The sequence below is a fragment of the Ischnura elegans genome, chromosome 7 (assembly GCF_921293095.1).
Source record: "Ischnura elegans chromosome 7, ioIscEleg1.1, whole genome shotgun sequence".
NCBI lineage: Eukaryota > Metazoa > Arthropoda > Insecta > Odonata > Coenagrionidae > Ischnura > Ischnura elegans.
Window position 1 is genome coordinate 26,950,680 of NC_060252.1, and position 18,977 is coordinate 26,969,656.

An 18,977-nucleotide genomic window follows, 5' to 3' on the forward strand; every position below is an offset into this window, starting at 1 on the left:
TTTGCCTGCATGAAGACTTGGAGAGTGCCTTTCAACCCTCCTGCCGTCGTGATGGGCAATCGTTTTCTCTTGCAGTATATCATGAAAGTCCAATCCCTGTCTTTAGTACTAAACAAAACTACGGAAAAAATTGGAAAAATATTTATAATTACCGTAAACTCAGGTCCATTGGGATACATAGGGAATGGAACGCTATTTTACGCTATTAAGCGGCTGCCATTTTCATCCGAAGGATTCCGTAAAATGCAAACATTTTTGCTGTAATGTAACAAAAAAGAGTATTTGAGAATCAAAAGATATTATTGTTTTTTTATCTACTGATGGAAAGTATGAAATAATAAACTTTTTCTGAAATTACGAGTATAGATTTAATATTATAAATATTTTTCTTAGCCCCCACGCTTGGACGTGTGTTTATGGCTTAAGTAGCGGGAAGAGAGAAATTGAAAGTGGATGCGCAGATAAGTTAAATCTGTTTATAGTTTTTAATAAATTGCGTAGCTCCACGCGAGTATTGAGCAAGCACTACCGATGCGTAGCCAGTTTAAATAGTTTTCTGTCCCAATCAGCAGGGAGATACGGTACTTACTCATTTGGGTTCTATTCCAGGATGGCTGACCATTTAACCGGAGATCTAAATAACCGGAATCTTCCGTTGTGACTTCCTCAAGATTTTGATTTTACGAATGTCACAATTTTTATGCATTCCCATGCTTTCTTCCGAGATGTCCACCGATAAATGTTTTATTATTATACGCGTGACCTGTAAGCAGTCTGAATTTGGTCACCGTCCCCTTCTTCTTTTCTCTTCGTGTTCGATGGATGGTTTGGGTAAGTTGAAGGAGGTGTTGAGTTTTACACGGGCGGCCTCTCGTGCGATGTGGTGTGATCTGAAAGGGGGAATGGGATGTCTCAGGAGGAAAGCACCTAGAGGGGTGAGGGGGGCATTTGGATGTTGCGCTGAGCGAATGGATGTACATATATACACGTATTGGCGTGGACGGGGACGACGGAAGAAGGGGCTATGGGAACGATCTTTCCGTATCATCCCCGCCATGTCACCACCACCACCTCCGTATCCGCTGGTGGGAGACGTTATCGGTGGCGAGGGAGTCCTCGTGTGCGGAGGTCTAGGAATGGTGTGGGTGCGAAAAATCAATAAGGGAGGATCGGCGGTGGTGGTGGTGGTGTCGGTGGTGTTGGTGCGGGTCTTTTCTCCAACCCTCCTTCCCAGTGGCCTAAAATGTCTTTTCCTCCAGCCTATCTCGCGCCCAGCCCCATCCTATGTCGCGAAAATCCTCGGTCCCCAAGCCCTCCGCGCCCTCCCCCGACACCGGAATCGTCCGTTCATCCATTCGGTCAAATCTTCAACGCTTCCAGTTCCCATCATCACAATTTCCTCTTCCATAACTCCTATAACCTCCTTCCCCTTTCCGTTCTCTCCCCCTTGCAGCACTCGTGCCTTCCCGGAACTTCCATTTTTGTACCTCCTCCGCCCCCTCCCTCTCTCGTTCTCCTGTTGCCAAATCCCTATCCGTACCGCCTCTTCCCCTACCGTCATCTCATCCCCAATTTTAAGGATCGACGTTCCTCATTCTTTCCTCCCCGTTTTTCGATCTAGTACATCTATCTGGGATCATCACTTCTCCTATACGTCCTAATAAGGATATTTTTTCTCCTCAATTTTTTAATTTTCTGTTGTAATTCTTCACCTTGGAAATTGGTATTGTACAATTGTGAAGAATATGCAAATGCGTTATTTTTCGTAGTTATCATTACGTTAAGATTAGAAAATGTTATCCGAAATTAACAAGGGTATTTTGTTAGGCAGTGATTCCAGCACATTTTACTTACTTTTTCTGCTCTTTATGGTAAAACAGTACGCAGTTCTATTTTTCATTCATCATTAATATGGTTATAGCGCTATGACTTCTTTTATTTATCCAGCGTAAAGATTAACCCGACTTTTTATGTTGCCCATATGATGGTTTCATTGTACTCCAATAAATTATGTACAACTTTGCACCTATTGTCGGTTAAAGTTAGTATTAATTTGTGCTACGAATTAGATAGTGTGCATAGAGTAAGTAAAAACTTACTATACTGTACTTACCTACTCTATGATGTTAGCTGAATCTATTTTCCCCATCCCAAGTGTAGTTTACTTTGGACATTATTTCCTATATATTCAACTTGTGTGACTGATACTTCTTTTCTACCTTTGTCCGTTTTTCTCCATAATCATAAATCCAATCAATGAAAATAAAATATAAAATTCTTTTTGACAAAGGGTGAAAACTGGGTTGAAGGTCGTTGGATAGCTGTTTAATTCGCTGGATTTTCTTTATTGCACCCGCTTAGAAATGTCGATTGAGTTGAAAATATTTGTCTGTCGGGTTCTATTTCAGCCATTATTTGTGAGATGCGAGTGGTTTCGACCCTCATCAACGTTTCGTTCCATTGACCCCCACGCATCAAGTTTCTCAGGGTTCCATTCTTTCCCCATCCCCTCGTTGCTGTTTGTATTTTCGCGTCAATAATTTTCTTATTCAAAGCGTCCTTTAGTTTTCCGTAAAAATTCACCGCTTCCCCAGTTCCGATGTTCAATTTTCCTCCCATCTCCCTGCCCTGATCCCTTCCCCTCCCTTGCTTACTCACCCACATCGTCCTTTTCTCATTTGCGCAACCCCTGGCCCTCCTTTGCTCCGCTTCCTCTTGTTTTTAGTGGCCGTTACCCGTTATTGCTCTCCTTTTTTTTTTCAAAACATTTTTCCGTAGAATTTATTTAGTCCGATTGAAAAAATGTTGCTGTCACGTGCTTTAGTGTGAAATCCAAGCCGTAAAATGATGAGGCATACGAGGGATGAGAGTTCTTCAGTGAATATCTCCGTCATGAGATTACAATGTCTCTCTTAAGTTTTTATCCGGGATTACCCAATTAATTAAAGGATTTAGTTGGTAGCGGGATAAGTTGAAGAGGAGAAGGTCTGGAGTAGTACATTCGATACGTATTAATTACATTGTAGTTAGTAAAAAATTCGGAAGAGTGTAAAAGAATATTTTGGTAGATTTCTATGATTTTAGTGCATGTGGTGATTTGGGCGATGTTAATTTTCAATGCAGCGAGAGGCTGTAGCCAGAGTAGGCACAATAATGACTAGAGATCAAAGCTCCACATTGATAGATGTTATTAATATTGCCTCGTATCTCTATTTTGATATCATGTGGAGGTCATTTCTGGTTTAATTTCCGATATGCAATTTGATATTATTTTTGTTTTTACGGATTTTTTCATGAACATAAATATTTTTCTATCTATCTATCTATTTCTTTCTACTCTGCACACATACTTTGAATTCAACTTCGAATCTCTTGATTTTAACCGTGTTCTACCGAATTTCTTGCGGATGCTGAAGCCCACTGTTTTAATTTCATTTTATCGACGAAGGTAGACCAATTTATTCACAAAAATTCTGTCGAAAGATGGATTTCGTTATTTGCATGGATTGTGATTTCATTCATTCCGTAAGTTTTCTATTAAAAATAAATCGTGTTGATTGTCATAACTAGAGAATTGTATTCCCTTGTCAAGGTCCAAGTATGGGTGTATATTGCATATTATGATGGGTGCAAATGTTTTAAAAATTGCGATCTGTAATTGCTTGATATATAGAGAAACCTCTTAATATGTTGCTTTGGCTGATGTTTGAGACGTTAACACTCGCACCGTCTTTCGTTTTAAAGTGGACTAATTTTGACGCCAGCTATCTCTCCACCCTCATTCATTTCCCCTCTGACATTATCATACTTGTTTTACAAAGAGGTTTTAGTGATCGCATTGAACAGTGAACATCCCGTAAGAAGTCGAAGTAATTTAAATTTAGTACATTGTTTATAAAAAGTAAATGAAAACGCCATTTCTCTCAGCCATAAATCTGTCATCTTCCTTTGTCACAATTTACATACGTCACTCACTAACTTGAATTATTGCATACATGAGGTGCCTCAAGAGATAACTAAGAGACACAATTAGATACTTAAGGTACCTCAAGAGATAAGTACTTCGTATAATGCATGGTGGAGGCTTTGTGAAAGTCTATTGTAGGAAATGAAGTAAAGATACTTTGGACTTTTTCACATAAATAATTATGTGGATAAGTGCAAAGTATCTTACTTCATATCCCTCTTCATATAAGTAATTTAGTGTAATTGAATCGTGCACTTTATATTACCTCTTCTATATGATGCCTCAATGTACTGTGCGAGGGAAATATAACTAAAATGCGTATGAAAATACTTGGAATATGCCCAGGCTACTTCGATTTATGATGTTTTTTCTAAATTATGTGGATTTTTCTTCCCTCTTTCCTCAATTGCTTTTCTCTCATTCATCGTTTTGTGCAATTCCTTCCTCGATGTGGAGCCGCCTATCTTTATTTTTTCTCCCTCTCTTTTTTTCCGTGGTCGACTCTCTTGCTGTTTACCACATTTTTATTGCAATTTCTCTTTTTCCGGTGAGGACTTATTGCTTGGTGACCTCAACATGCTCCCCTTTCTTAGTGGCGCATCCCGTTTATACGCTGTCGTTCCCGTATCCCTTTACTTCCATTTTCGTTCTCTTCCTTGTCTCGTCGTTTGTCTCCAATCTCCTTTCCTCCCCTATTCTCCCTCGCTTCCATCTCCGCTCCCTCATCTGTCAGCAGCGCACCCTTTCTTGCTCGACCCTTCTGTTCGATTTTATCGCCGTCCAATGTTTCGCGTGTGGTGAAAGGAATCCCTCCCGATCACTCCCTACCCCCTTGCCGGAATGGGCTCTTTTCAAGTTTCGGTCCTTAGTTTGATCGACTCTACACTTTTTTTTCCTTACCATACACTTGTATCCTCTCTCGCTTCTCCGCATCCTCCCGAAATAAGGAAGCCAATGACCTGTGAATTGAAATTTCGAGGTTTTTATTGTTTTTTTCGTTTTCTTATTTTTTGCTGTGGCACACGAGAAAGATGCGACCATCTCAGCATCTGATCTTTCCAATGATGGTTTTTCTACCTTTTATCCAATTTCCGAGTGGGCTGAATTTGAGTCGAATGTATTAAAATAGTGGCGTTGTTTTTTTTTTAGTTAGTCGCTCTTTCGAAGTTTGGAAAGAGTTATAATTTGGCAGAGTTCATTGGTCGATGAGAAGAAAACATCTAGTCCGTCGTATGCCTTTTTATTGCGAATGTCTTGCAAAAACTATTTATCGTCATGACATCCACCCAAGTACCATGTGAACTTTTTTGTTCTGTTCTGTGAGTTGTTTTCTCACTTCTTTATTAATGTACTCGTGTTTATATCATGTTATTTTAATGAGTAAAACAGGATAAAGACTTTTATTACCCATCTTTGAAATGCGATGGGTGTAATTAGAGGCATTTAGTCGTGACTGTAATATAGAAACTCCATTGGTCGTGGTGGAGTGTCGTCGGGCACATACTGACATTAGTATAGTACAATTACATGTTTCACCTACCAGTTTTTCAGATAATGAGGGATTTTAACAAACGTTGTAACTCATCAGATATTTTTCATTTATCCCAAAATGCATTCAAAAAATTTGTTCGCCAAAATGTGTAACTTTACTTTCATTTGTATTTTATTTCAATGTAACAATTTCTATGGTAATTTTTTGTAAAAGGACATTTGTCCGTATAATAAATATAATAATAATAATTATTATTATTATAAAGACAAGGTCGATGATTTATGGTTTGCAGCCTTTTTTGTGAGTCGGGTATTGCTTGATTTCCATGGAAACAGTCATATAGATTAATAAATATATGGTAAGTAAATGATATAGATAACATAAGTATGCGATAAATATATCGTAAGAATCCGCTGGCTCAGTAAAAACTCTCCAAGATGACCCTCCCTCCACCGTCCTCAATAATTAAAAACTTAATCTTACCAACCAAACCTTATCCTCCAACGTTAATCAATGAGCCTTTTATAATTGGGATTAATGATAAGCCTGAAAGATCACAAAAATGTTTTTTTTGGCCAAGCGGTTAGTTTTACGATGAAAATTGCTCGGATTAAAATTTTAGAATAGGTAATTGTCTACAAAATCGTTATTTGAATTGGTAACCGCGATAAAAAAACGTTGTTGCCGCATAGTTGGCTAGGAAACGTGTGCATATTATGGGGAATACTAAACCCTTTGTCCCGACTGCTGGCGGCTGGACAGGATAGAGCTATTAACCAATACGCGTGTTGCGCGTCCAACAATGTTCAGAGAGAGCTACAAAATAGCCATGCATACTATTACGGAGAATACAGTTCCACCTAACTATCGAATGGCTTTTTGTCAGAAATGGTAAATCTTAAATAAAAAATTATAGTGACAATTTTGTGGATAATTACCTGATTTACAATTTTGATCTGAGCAATTTTCGTCGTAAAACTAACCGTTTGGCCAAAAAATCCGAAAAACATCAATTTTGTGACTTTTGACCTGGAATAAATTTTTTTACACAAATTGGGTCGATGGGGACTTCTCAGGATTTCATTATGGTGGTATTCCTAGCGTTCCTGTGAAATTTCAGCTTTTTGGGACTTTATGTAAGGGTACCCCTATTTATTTTGGCTAATTTGACCGGGCTAAAGGGCCAATAGCAGAGTAGCTTGATGGATTCGTTATGGTACTAGTGGTAACATTTATTCTGAAATTATAAGTGTCCATCGGTTAATTTTGTAAATAATGAAGCGATATCTCAACTTAAGTTCGAGGTTGTTTCAAAAAGACCGCCCTAATTGACATCACTTGATCAGCCATCATCTCTATCTTCCTCATCTCATCCATTTTCGTCACCCTCTTTCAATTACTCGTTCGTTTTTCATTCCTCAACACCCGCTACCCAATATTCCCCTAGCTCTCTAAAAATCCCTCCTCTACCCTTTCTCTTTTCGGTTCGAAATCCACTTGGGTTCCTCCCGTTTCCTCTTGAGATATCGGTGGGGGTGTGAGTTTCGGCGATCGAGGCTGACATCATGCGAAACAAATGACTACACTCGTTGGCTTTCTCCTCTTCACCCCCACCAACACCAACCCGCCTTGTGTCCCTTCTCTTCCTTTACCTCGCTTTACCGTGTCATTTCTATTCCGTTCGTGTATCGCTTCCACCCCCTACCCCATTTTACGGGTAAGTCTTGTAGACCACCTCCATCCCTGTATGTCTTCCTTTCCTTGATCTTGTCTCTACATCTATCTACGTCTACATACTATCCCGCAAACCACCTAAAAAGCGTGTCGCAGGGGGACACCAACCGTTTACATGTAAAAAGCAAATGCTCAAACAAAATTACGACTAGCATTGATTAAAGCCCTTAATGGTTCGAGAAGAAAAACGAATTCCCATATCTATCCGATCGGCAAAATATCTCTCTTAATTAATCGCTTCTGTCGGACATGGAATTATATATAGTGGGGCTGTAAAATGAAGTTCTCCATGTCGCTCTTAAAGATGTCTATTCTCAATTGTTCGATTGAGGGTATCGTATTGTTTCAACGTATCCCAAGCCCTAGAATAACTACAATGGCATTTGTTTACTTTTGGTTCTACCTTATAGTTGTATTCGTGGATAAAATGATATATTTTTTGCATTGAATAGGGAAATTTTATCCTTTATTCCAAACCATAAATGTAATATTTCAGTAATAAGCGATATTTTGTGCTGTCATTTTAATTTTTCAATGAATGGATAATTATTAAAACGAAAAGGCAACTTAAATGTTAATTGGATAGACTAGGAAAACTAGTGGCGTGATTCGTTAAATTTTACGGTACACGTTTCCAAAATAAATTCATTTGTTTTGGTTTTCTAAGTTTGTTTTCTGACTTTATTGATCCTACAGCACCGTTTTCGGCTTTTATTTGTATTGTTTTAAATTGTGGGGTTCTTGCGGGGTAAAGGTTTTCGCCTTCCATACCGGATTTCTGGTTAATGCTCATTTTTAAAGTTGTAAAGTAATTCGACACCGTTGTTCCTCGCCAATTTCCGATAAATTCCTGCGGCCAAAGTTGATGTTCGTATCTGAGAGATTTCGAGCGTCGTGGCTAGTTTCTCCAGGTATCATGACCTTGGGTTGATTTTTCTGGAAAATATTTGGTATTCGATCCCATGTGCCTCGGTGGTGTAATTTACCAGTTCATTCATGCGAGGTTTCAAGTATACATCTGCCATTAATACCTAATGTTGGCAGATATTTCATTATTCTTGCCGCAAGTGTTTTTTCGCTATGCCAACTTACTAAATTTCTTGTATATCTTAAAGTAACCTACGCATGTTCGTAAGGATTGGTGCCTATCTCCAATTGCCGGCCTCGGTGGCGCCGGGGTAAAGTCCCCGACTGCCAACCTAGAGGTCGCGGGTTCGAATCCCGCCTGGGTGGCTTGACTACCATTCAGGGCATGGATGTTTGTGAATGTCTAACAAGTTAATTGTAAAAGAGGACAACTCTGTCCTAAATTCGCTTGTATAATAAAGACAAATTATTATTATTATTATCTCAGTAAATATCTGCTTTTCTTTCATATCAGACTACGGTATAGAATAATGCTCCTAGACAGTTATGACAAATTAATGTAATTCAATAGGCATATAATAGTATGCCCCTCTACAGGAAAAAGCTGGTTATGCTATATATATATATCGTCTATAAAATGATTGGCTGCGTCTTGAATTGTTATTTCAATCCACATTATATGCTAGCAGATTGAAAAAGTGAATTCCATCGACCTTTAAATAAATAAGTCAATATATTCAGAGAATAGCTATAATTTAAATTTAGAACGTATTTTTTAAAGTCTACCAAGTGGAATTAGGTTCTTTACTCTTAACTCTACTAGATATTTATTATCTTTTCGGCTTATTTAATACTACGAGACAACGTGACAACTTCAATTTTTATTTCTTTCAACTGTCTGCTGATCAGTGCTTGTATTTTTCTTCTAATCCCTTAACCTTCTTCCATCTCTTATCTTCGCACGTTTAGCTTATGGTATGGTATTTGGAGGGGGCAACCGACTGATGAGGTCACATGAGCCATGAGGGTAGGGTATGGAGGGAAGGGTAGAGAGAAATTCGTTGTCGGCATTAGACTGCTCTTAACGGAAGGCGTCAAGGGGACCAAGACTTAACGTCCCACCCCACTGAGAAGTCCTCTTATCTGTCCACTGAGTTGTCCTCTACAGAACACTCAAGCAGGGATGGGTTAGTCACTGAAAATTCTCTATCACCGCCGGGATTTGAACCCGAATCCACAGGGTGGATAGCCAACACTCGTGCCACCACACCAACTCGATCACCACACGTTTATGCCTTCTGCTATAAATTATTTCCCGCACCGTCTTTTGAATATTCTGCTGCCAACGCTTCCTGGGCCTTTCTCCACCTTCTCATCCGTCGCCGTGTCTTCTTGCATCGTCATGTTTGAAACATGCTAATTTAACGCCAACGGTGTTTTCTCCCTTCGCTCCTCTGCGTTTCGCAGAGTTGCTGTTATGACTCTGATGCTGTTGGCCGTTTATTTAAGTAGGCATTTTACCCTTGAAAGGGTCAACAGTCCGTCATCGAACGGGCGTCAGAGGTTGCACACTTATCGCTAGCTGCCTCTACATTTCTGTGCTATTGTTGATCGATTTAACCGTATAGAGGTACATGTCAAAAGGAAAGACACTGGTAACTTCTCCAAATAATTATAATTTCATTTACCGACCACTTTGTCATGACTTAATGCCATAATATATGTCATTTATAATGTTCTTGTATTAATAAATAATAATTTCCGAATTTTCTCGCATCCTTTCAGTCCATTGAATCAATCCAACGCAAACGAAATATATATGCCGATGTAGAATTAGAGTAGATCATGAAACTTCAAAAAAGTTCTAGGTTTGTGTAGGAGGTAAAATATTCTCTATATGCTTTGCATCAAATGCTTTCAAGTGGTAACGTTCACATTTGGAAACGCAAATGTCTGTACCTGAGATGGGATTAGCTCTATCGATTTTTTCCTATATGGCCGCATCGAAGTATTGTCGAAATCAAATAAAATTATTCCTGATTCCATTTGATTTGTTTACGAAATATCTGCACGGCCATATGAGACATAGTCTTGCAACAATGCCCTCCCAATTCAATAAACTATTTCTTTATCGCCACACTTAACGTTTATTTTGTATTTCTTCTCCATTTTGCATACATTCACCTTCTTTTCTCCTCCGGTCTCATCTTCCGAAAGTTTTCCTCTCTTTCATCCCAACCCACAGCGGCCCATCACAGCAATAATCCCTCCGCGCCCTCACTCCCCATTCCTTCTCCTCCCTAGGCCATCCTTTGGATTAATTTTGCATGCAAATCATCGCCACAGCTCGTCGCACGTCGGGCCGGTTCCACAATGCGCATGCGCGCGCTGTTTGTTGCGCGCGTGGGTGAACGTCGGAATTGCCAACCTCCAAAATAGGTGACTCCTTAACCTTCATGGAGCGGCATTAGAAGTTTCGCGTCTCTCGTAATCCGCTGAAGTGCTTAGACCTGTTATTACTACCGAGTGTCCGAGGTGAGGACTTGAGGTTTATGGACCGACTGGAGGGAAGCATTGCTTTGCGTCTAGGGAAGTGAAAGCCCTGTCGCACGACAGAGATGTTTTTGGTTCACGCTGTATCTTCTGCTGTGATTCCTGAAAAATTTTATTGTTATCATTTAAAAAAATATTATAGACTTTATTTGGCTATGCCTTTAGAGCTAAATTTTACGTCAATTTCTAATCTTATGATTTCTCAATAGTGGCTTTAAAGTGTTTTAAAACTTTGATTACAAGTATATTAATGGTATTCACTAACCTCCTCTAATTCAATTTATTTTCTGAATATCGTGCCCTTATCTTCTATTTATTTTTTCTATGGTTATTTTCAAATGGAAAGGCGGGTAATAAAATGACACTTTGTAGTTTGTAATCAACGTAGAACAGTGGCAAATAAATTGTTTATTATTTCATACTAGCTGACCCGGCGAACTTCGTACCGCCTAACAATCGATGAACTTACAGTTTAGTTACACCATTTATAAATCAAGAGCGGCTGTATAGTTTTTCATAATGTTTAATTTATTATAATAGAATAAGGACACAAATTCAATAAAAATATAATAAGCTCAGAGAATTTTTAAATAAAAACTTTTGTTTCTAATATTAGGGGCCGGATGAGTAAAAACAAATTATATTAAACTATTCACACAGCCGCAAAACCCTCTATTTTGAACCATTTATCTTAAAAAATGTCTGGGGGAGGGCCCCCACATCTCTCGCTTACCTTAGCGAGTTTTCTATACCCTACTCCTTTTCTACACCCGTAGTATTAGGTGCGCCTAAAACCCCCCTATCCTTAATTCCTAGCTGCGCCCTGAAGCGAAGGAAGAAATACAGCGGATGGTTTACCGACTCGTAAACATACCACGTTTAATAGACCATGAGAAAATGATGGGTTTTCATTAGCAGATGATCACAAGCATTACAAAAACTGAAAGACTGACCATTTGATTTGTTAATCGTTTTCATGAATGCAACACGAATTGGAAATTGAATACGTTTAAGCTCAAAAGGGCATATAAGTTGGGATCATGGAATCTTCGGAATGAGAACTTCCTCATCTTTGAATTTTCCTTTGAGTAAAGTCGCGTGAATCACATTTATCATCAGTTTTTTTAAATCACCAAACGCGTTCTTGAACACAGACCCTACATTTAGCTGTAAAGCCAGGTACGTCCAAGGACTTAAAATATTCAGGTAGATACTTGGTGGTTTTGTCTTCGTTTATTACACAGTTAAAAGATTTGAATTCATGCAGAGTACCAACTATTTGATCAAATTACATGTACAAATATGTAGTGATTTCATGGAGACTCCACGGTGATTATTGGAAAAAAGCGTTCACATGTAATCTTACCATGTTTTCATCAAGTCCTCGCAAGGTCCAATGCCATTCGATGAGTTGTGTTTCGATTCTTAGATGGTTACTTGGTGGTCGACCTGTTGGCCAAAACATTTAAGGATTCCACCGGTTGTAATTCGTAACGGAAGGGAAGTATATTATGAATACCAATGAGCTTCCGGCGTTAGATTGATTTGGGAGAGTGGGAGTTTAGAGACACTGAAATTTCGTAGGCCAGCAGGATCAGGCCATCGACGCTTTAAAGGTTGAAATCCGTCCTTCAGAGGTATTCCATTTTAATTTTTTTAGATTCTTTCCTCCGCTGCAAAACTGTGCATATCCTGCGAATAAGTTAGCTATCGTATGCAGTTTTTTTCGAGGCATTTTTTTCAGGATTGGTAAAGACAGTCGACTTACTGATTAAATTTTATTCGTTCCTTTTCGGTTAGCCATTTTTATGGCATTCCAATGGAATTGATGCCATTTTCACGGATTTTTTTAGCCATAATTTATATTGCCTTTTAATAAATGACAATTTCGGGTCTAAGTTTTCGACCCCATTCAAGGTCTCATTACTATGGAGGTTTTGAGCATGGTGAGATTTTAGAAGTGATGAAATCGGGTGACCTTTTGTTAATAGAAATTGAGAGACGTTTTTTGATAGAAATTCGTATTGATGTATTGGAACGCATTAGCAACTTGCCGCTTAGTGCATACGCAACGATAGTTAGTTGGTGTGTGTTTGTACTCAGCGGAAATTTTCCTCTAAAATAGACCGTGCATTTGAAGCGATTGCATATTCAAATAGTTTTACCCTTGTTTATTGTCAGTCTCCTCGACGCTCATCGCCAAGTTCAATTGATGCAAAATGTTGATATTCACCTCGAGTACGTATCCACAGGGTCGCACGAAACTGTTTATTTTGTTTGCTGCATTGATGCCTCCGTCAAATATTTAAATATATGTACATACCTCTTCTTTTCTTTAAACAGTTGGGTAGTGAGATGAGAACTATTCTCCCTACGTTTACCAAAGTAAGTTCTTGTTAGTACAACAAGAATTATAAATTTTTCAGGTAGTAACTGTTAGAGTTTTTTGTGAGAAACAAATAATTTTTGTTTATCAGAAAAATGAACATTTTTGAGCCTCAGATTGTGATGTGGTAGAAGAGAGAATACATTAGATGAATGCTTCAAAAATAGTGGTGTACTTTCACCAAGACTCTGAGATTAGGGGAGATTATTTTAGGAGAAAATATGAATTATGAAAAATGAAAGCATGAAGTTTTAATAGACGATTGAATAAAGCTGTCAGAAGCTCAAGAAAGTTGAAATCTTTAAGGGCATTTTAGACCTTTAATTGAGTACGGAAATGATGAAATACCGCTATCATTTGATTTATTTGAGATATTTTATTCTACCTCGAGAAGAGAAATATCAATGGGTGAGGGATGGTCGGTGGGAAATAAGTTTCACAAAAGTGGGTGCCCTGGATTTCGCCCGTGCTGTCCCAGGACAAACTCAAGACTTCAGACTTAGAAAGATAAGGCTCAATATATCGAGATAAATATACTTAATTAAACGAAAGGTCATTCATTGAAAGCAATTACACATTTCTAAACATAAACCTTCCCAGAAGTTTATCGGCGCTAAGTTTCGCTGGAGTTGCCTACCTTTGAATTAGTGTGTAGCATGATTTTTGTTATAAATTTAACCTTATGATGTCAATTTTGTTGTATTCCAACTCCTCCCCATCTCTTCGAGAAAAAAATTCCCGCTACTCGATAACTTGCGTTGGGGTCCCGCAACTGATCGATTGTCCAGACGAAAGGCTGGGGTGCTTGTGTGTGTCTTTCACTCCTTCGTCGAATCGATCACTTCTTATTTAATTTCTCATGCATGTTCGAGCCATCGACCGTACTAGAGTCAAGCAGGAAAGGAACGTTAGCGTAGTCGTTTCAAACGCAAACCGCTGGTACAGGTGTTAAGCAAGTTCCCTCCTACCATCGTGTGTTGAAACAAACAGATCAGTAACGCATTATATTTCACCATTTATTGTCTCTTAAAATATTATTTTTCCAAAAAGAAGTGCTCAAGTGGAGCCCGAATTCACGTTTTATTCGGTTTTCAAATAATCTATTAGTCATCCAGGAGGTGACTGTTTCACATTTTTTTAAACGGTCATATTTACTATTGATTTGCCATTGTATAATGTTAGTAGATCGTTATATATTGCTTTCAGATTGTTCGTTACAGCATGTCCTCGTATAATTTACAAGAGGAATTCTTTTTTGCTGAATGGTTTTTATTCTTCATCACAAGTGCTTAGTTGTATGTATTTGCTTCTGATCTTTCCCAAGTCTATGTTGTTAAAGCTATTTTAATATTTGGAATTCTTGAAGATATGACAGTAAATGCTGTGAGAATTTATTTTTCTGATATAATTGTCCAAAAAACGTGCCGAAATTTTAAAAAAGAAGGCGAGAAAAGGGTGTATATCGTTCGTGTGGAAGGTTTCTTTCAAGGAGAATACGGGTGGTGTGGTGGGGATGAAAAATTGCTGTTTAATTAATTTACTGTTGAAAGTACTTACCATAAACTTCGAAATGAATTTTTATTTACATATTTTCCTTTCCTCCAATCATCTTCTCATAAGAAACGTCTACCTCTGCCTACGAGATACGTATTTATTTCCTCTCATGTCTTCTGGTTTCTAAGTGTACGATTCGTTTCCTTATTGTTCAATGGCTTAGTGTGAATTTTACTCGTGAATCCCAGTTTGCCTTTACATTCATGTGCGGCTTTCTTTTCATCCCCCAAAATTATTTTATTCTCCCTCATGCGGCTACTGTTATTCCTTTTTGATAGTTCGATTTGAAAATGGAAATTCATCGTTGTCCTTGTGGTAAGAAAAGTTTATCATTGTGATTATTTTCAGAAAACTTTCTCGTCTTTGTTTGCTTCTTTTCTAAAATCTTTTTTTTTTTGGCGTCGTCCGGAAGTTTCCTTAAAGTTCGGTGCCGATAATTTCTTCCTTTTCGTTCCTGTCGTCTGGTTTTTTTCGCATTCTGCTTTCGTAGGTACTCATATTGGTCCTTTGAATGGTCTATTGGGTTACTGCTCGAGGTCATGTATGTTGTTAGAATGGTTTGTTTTTATCTATTTTTTGCGAGTAGTTGTAGCTCTTGTGGCTAATGACTTAAGTAAAATTTTAACGTCAGTAATAGAAAAGTATGAAAGCGAACGTTATTCTATCTGTTCCAAAGTTTTGGGCCTGAAGTGAAGTTTGTAGCCTTAATATTTTCCGCTGTATCTTGTTCACCTGGTCCTTACTTAGCTTAGGTTTAATGGCATTTTGAATTACTTATTATTTTGTATTAAATTCATATTTTCTTCATTGCTACTCAACTATAATTTATTTTTTAAATTTTAACTGACTCAATACTCTTGGTATTATTCTTGCAGTGTTTTCATTTTTTTTCTTCTGGAAAGGTAACTTTCGACTAAATGTACCTCAAAGTTTCCCTTAATGACCTTACATGTTAGTCATACTCATTGTGTCTGAATTGGATATACATTTTACTATGTTATGAATCAATTGCTCAAAATGATTTTTGCAATTATAAAGAATTCAGCAGTGATCGATTAGAATACTGTATAATTTAACCGCGTTCGGAGAAATTTCCTAAATTGGCAGGAATTGAAGAAAGCTGTATGTTATCGAATTTCCGTTATTATATGCATCAATTCAATTTTAATCTAAAATAAGTTTTCTATTGTATCCATGGTTTTTATTCTGTTGTTTTTTCGTCGGCAAGGGTTAGTTAGCAACATTGAACGCCAACAAGTCATTTGAAGATAATGCAGCGGCCGAAGTGAGAGTTGCTAATTTAATCGCTAACTCGAGTTAGCGACCGCTAATGATAGCCAGAATAGCCATTAACCACCCTTGGTAGTGGAGGAAGGTCCACTTTTTTATCATAAATATTATTTTGTTGAAAGATTTCAATTGTTCGATTCAAAAAATTGTTATTTGTGAACTTCTTACGTCGTATGTGAGCCGGCGTTGGTGTGAGAACGCTAGTCACTTTATTTGCAAAATATTCTTGATTTGCCTTTTTACCATCTCGTCGTCTGTTTGAATTCGGGTCACATAAAAGTGCTCATGATTTGTTGAATTCTTATGTGAGTGTTTCGGAAAAAGTTATTTTTTGTTATTTTTCCTCGGTATATTGATATTCTACCTAGTTTTTGGAATCTTCGTTATTTTTGGCTGCCGTAATATTTAATGATGTATTAAATTCCTAGTAGGTCTCCTGTTGTAGAATGGAAAAACTCACGAGAAAAAAGTTTGTTTCATCCACATTTTGGTGTTGACTTTTTCCCGAAACCCTGTATTTGCTCAATCTCTCTCTTGCTAAAAAAAAAAAGAGATTGAGTAGTTTGCTTCTTTGCTATAGAATGTGATTTTATGGATGAAAGCCTATTTAACGCATTTTTCTTTATTTACAGGTAAGCCGATTTTGCTGCATTTGCTCGCTTCAGTGCTAGCGACAGCTGTGAATTATGGGTAAATAATGCTTAGTAATAATTGTATTTATGCTATCAATCATATTACGGAATAATAGGAAAAATGTATGCCATTTGCATGCCATTAATAGTATATCACAGTTTTGAAAAATATCTATGTATGCGTTAATTTTTTGTTATATCTTTTTTTTCGAGTAAGCAGGTATTTTTTCTGCCTTTCCATAGGTTATTGTGCTCTCTATACGTGTAACCGTACAATTAGCTGAACTACTAATTTTGTGTTAATATCATTTGCGCATTTCCAGAGTTTACTAATATGTCCGTATTCTCCTATTATCCAGAGTATATTTTGTTGTTTAACTGTTAGATATTGATAATGGCTGGTGAAGGAAAGGACCTGAAATCCTAAATAAGCAGTAGAGGTAAATTTAAGAGTATACACCCTAAGGCTTTAAAATTGGATCATTAGAACAATATTTAATGTCCCCTTGTTTAAAGAAGATTCAGGAATGCTCAATTACGTGGATGGAAGCGTAGGTACTCATCTTGATGGCTCAAACTTCATGTATTGTCAACTGAGCGTTTTAGAATTCGTATTTCTACTATTCTCGGCTTTATCGTTCGCCTCTCTCATAACTTGGAACGAATTTTCGTTGAAATAAACTTGAAACAAGCAGTGGAATTAGTTAAGGATAATTTCAAAATTGTTTCGTATCCTGGGTTTTCCGTCTATCTCTGCGTGTCTAACGAAGGACTCTTTCCCTATACATTTTGTGTGTATTTATCCCTTTTCCTTACTCTTACAATCTGTACGTTTTAGAGGTTTACGTCTCTAGACTTTCATCCATAAAATCACTTTCAATAGCGAAGAAGCATACAAAGAGAGAAATAGAGCAAATACACAGATTCGTCTCTACGCCTTTTAAAGGTTTCAGGGATATAAAATAAGCAACAGTCTGTCTGTTGGATCTCAGATAATCCCCAATAGCTCATCATTATCGTACTCAAAAGTATTTTTTTTTAATTGTTACTCACAGTCGCTTATTCTCTGCAACGGCGGCTCTTGGTTTCAGTGAAATGATGAAACCATTTGTGAAGGATATGGAATTGATTACTTTTTTGTATGAGAATTTATTGTTATTATTATTATTCAAGTATGCAATTTGAAAATATTTTGCGCATTCATTTATGAGTGATTTTTCGTCACATTTCATCCTATAGTCCTTAAACCTGCGTCTAATTCGTTAAAAATTATTCATCAGGGATTATTAATTACTACTGAAGAGAGGAGAAAACTATATCGATGCCCTAAGCATGGAAATTATATTGTCAAGCTAGTGATGAGCAATATCTGAGTATGCGGTAATATTAGAAGGAAAATACTTAGAGGGCAGGGCGGTAAAGGGGCTCATTGCGTTGGCGGAAAGCGCTACTTAGGACATTCTCGAATTTACATTGCACAACTTAGCCTCGGCTTTGGTCCACTTGTATTTTTCAGTTTATTATATGGCAAATATGAATATGTGATCCAATTTCGTTACATTGTTTATTTTAAAGTTGACATTAAGGACAAATATGTAAAGCCCAACGTGTATCCCCAGCTTTTCAATTTCCTTCCATGCATTTTCGAACCCAAATATAAATAAATCACGGAATACCTGCCCTTTTGGTCTTTTAACGTTGAAAACAGAATGAAAAACATAATTTATGAATAAATATTTACAATTTTGAAAATGCTGCCCGATAGTACGCCCACTTTCAAGAATGTTTTTCAGGCGTATTCGGAAAAATCTAAAAAAATATGCGTTCGTCCAATCGATATTGTATTGTTGTAAAATAAATGCACTACCTATTGCGGAGCGTTTTCATAGGGGACCTTTCCCTTCTTTTAATTTTCGATCTTTGCGTGTTCATCCGAGGCTGCCTCCTTTAAAGAGTGAATGATAATGTGTTGCGTTATGCTGAGCGACGTTTGAGAGCATCCGAGGATCTCAGGAAGGGAATTTCTCTCTTCGTCTTAATCGATTTAATGTTTATTCCATTGTGCGGAGCGGAAAGTTCGTGCTGTGGGAATCTTATGAGGGGAGTGTTTGTGTATACCTGAGTGAGCTCTGTAGACGGAGCATTTTTGCGAAAAAAAATTTTTTTCGCCTTTCATCCTTCCAACCCAGTTCCGCTTCAATATTCCGAAATTTTCTTCCTCGAACGGATGTGTGCCTTCTATCCCTTGCTTCGATTCCAGCCCCTTGACGTGAAAAAACCGTCCGCAAATACGGAATGGAGGTTTTACACCTCTGAAGAAATCCGGAGTACCTTTTTGTGTTCCCGCGGAAGAGCAAGGTGTCTGGATAATCATGTGTAGGATAAATTATGGGATTCCTTTATTCCCGCACTTAAAGCGAGTTTTTCCATAGTGTGGTCGAAGTTTGAGAGCAAATCGGAGAACCGCCGACGATGTTTTTTTCCAACTTATGCTTGAATTGC

The 18,977-nt window shown here is 37.8% G+C and overlaps 1 protein-coding gene across 1 annotated transcript in view; it reads left to right on the forward strand.

Moving 5' to 3' along the window:
* The window catches only part of LOC124162952 (transcriptional enhancer factor TEF-1), a 796,250-nt gene that overhangs the window by 74,080 nt on the left and 703,193 nt on the right, over nt 1-18,977 (forward strand). The gene's annotated exons all lie outside the window — the stretch shown is intronic.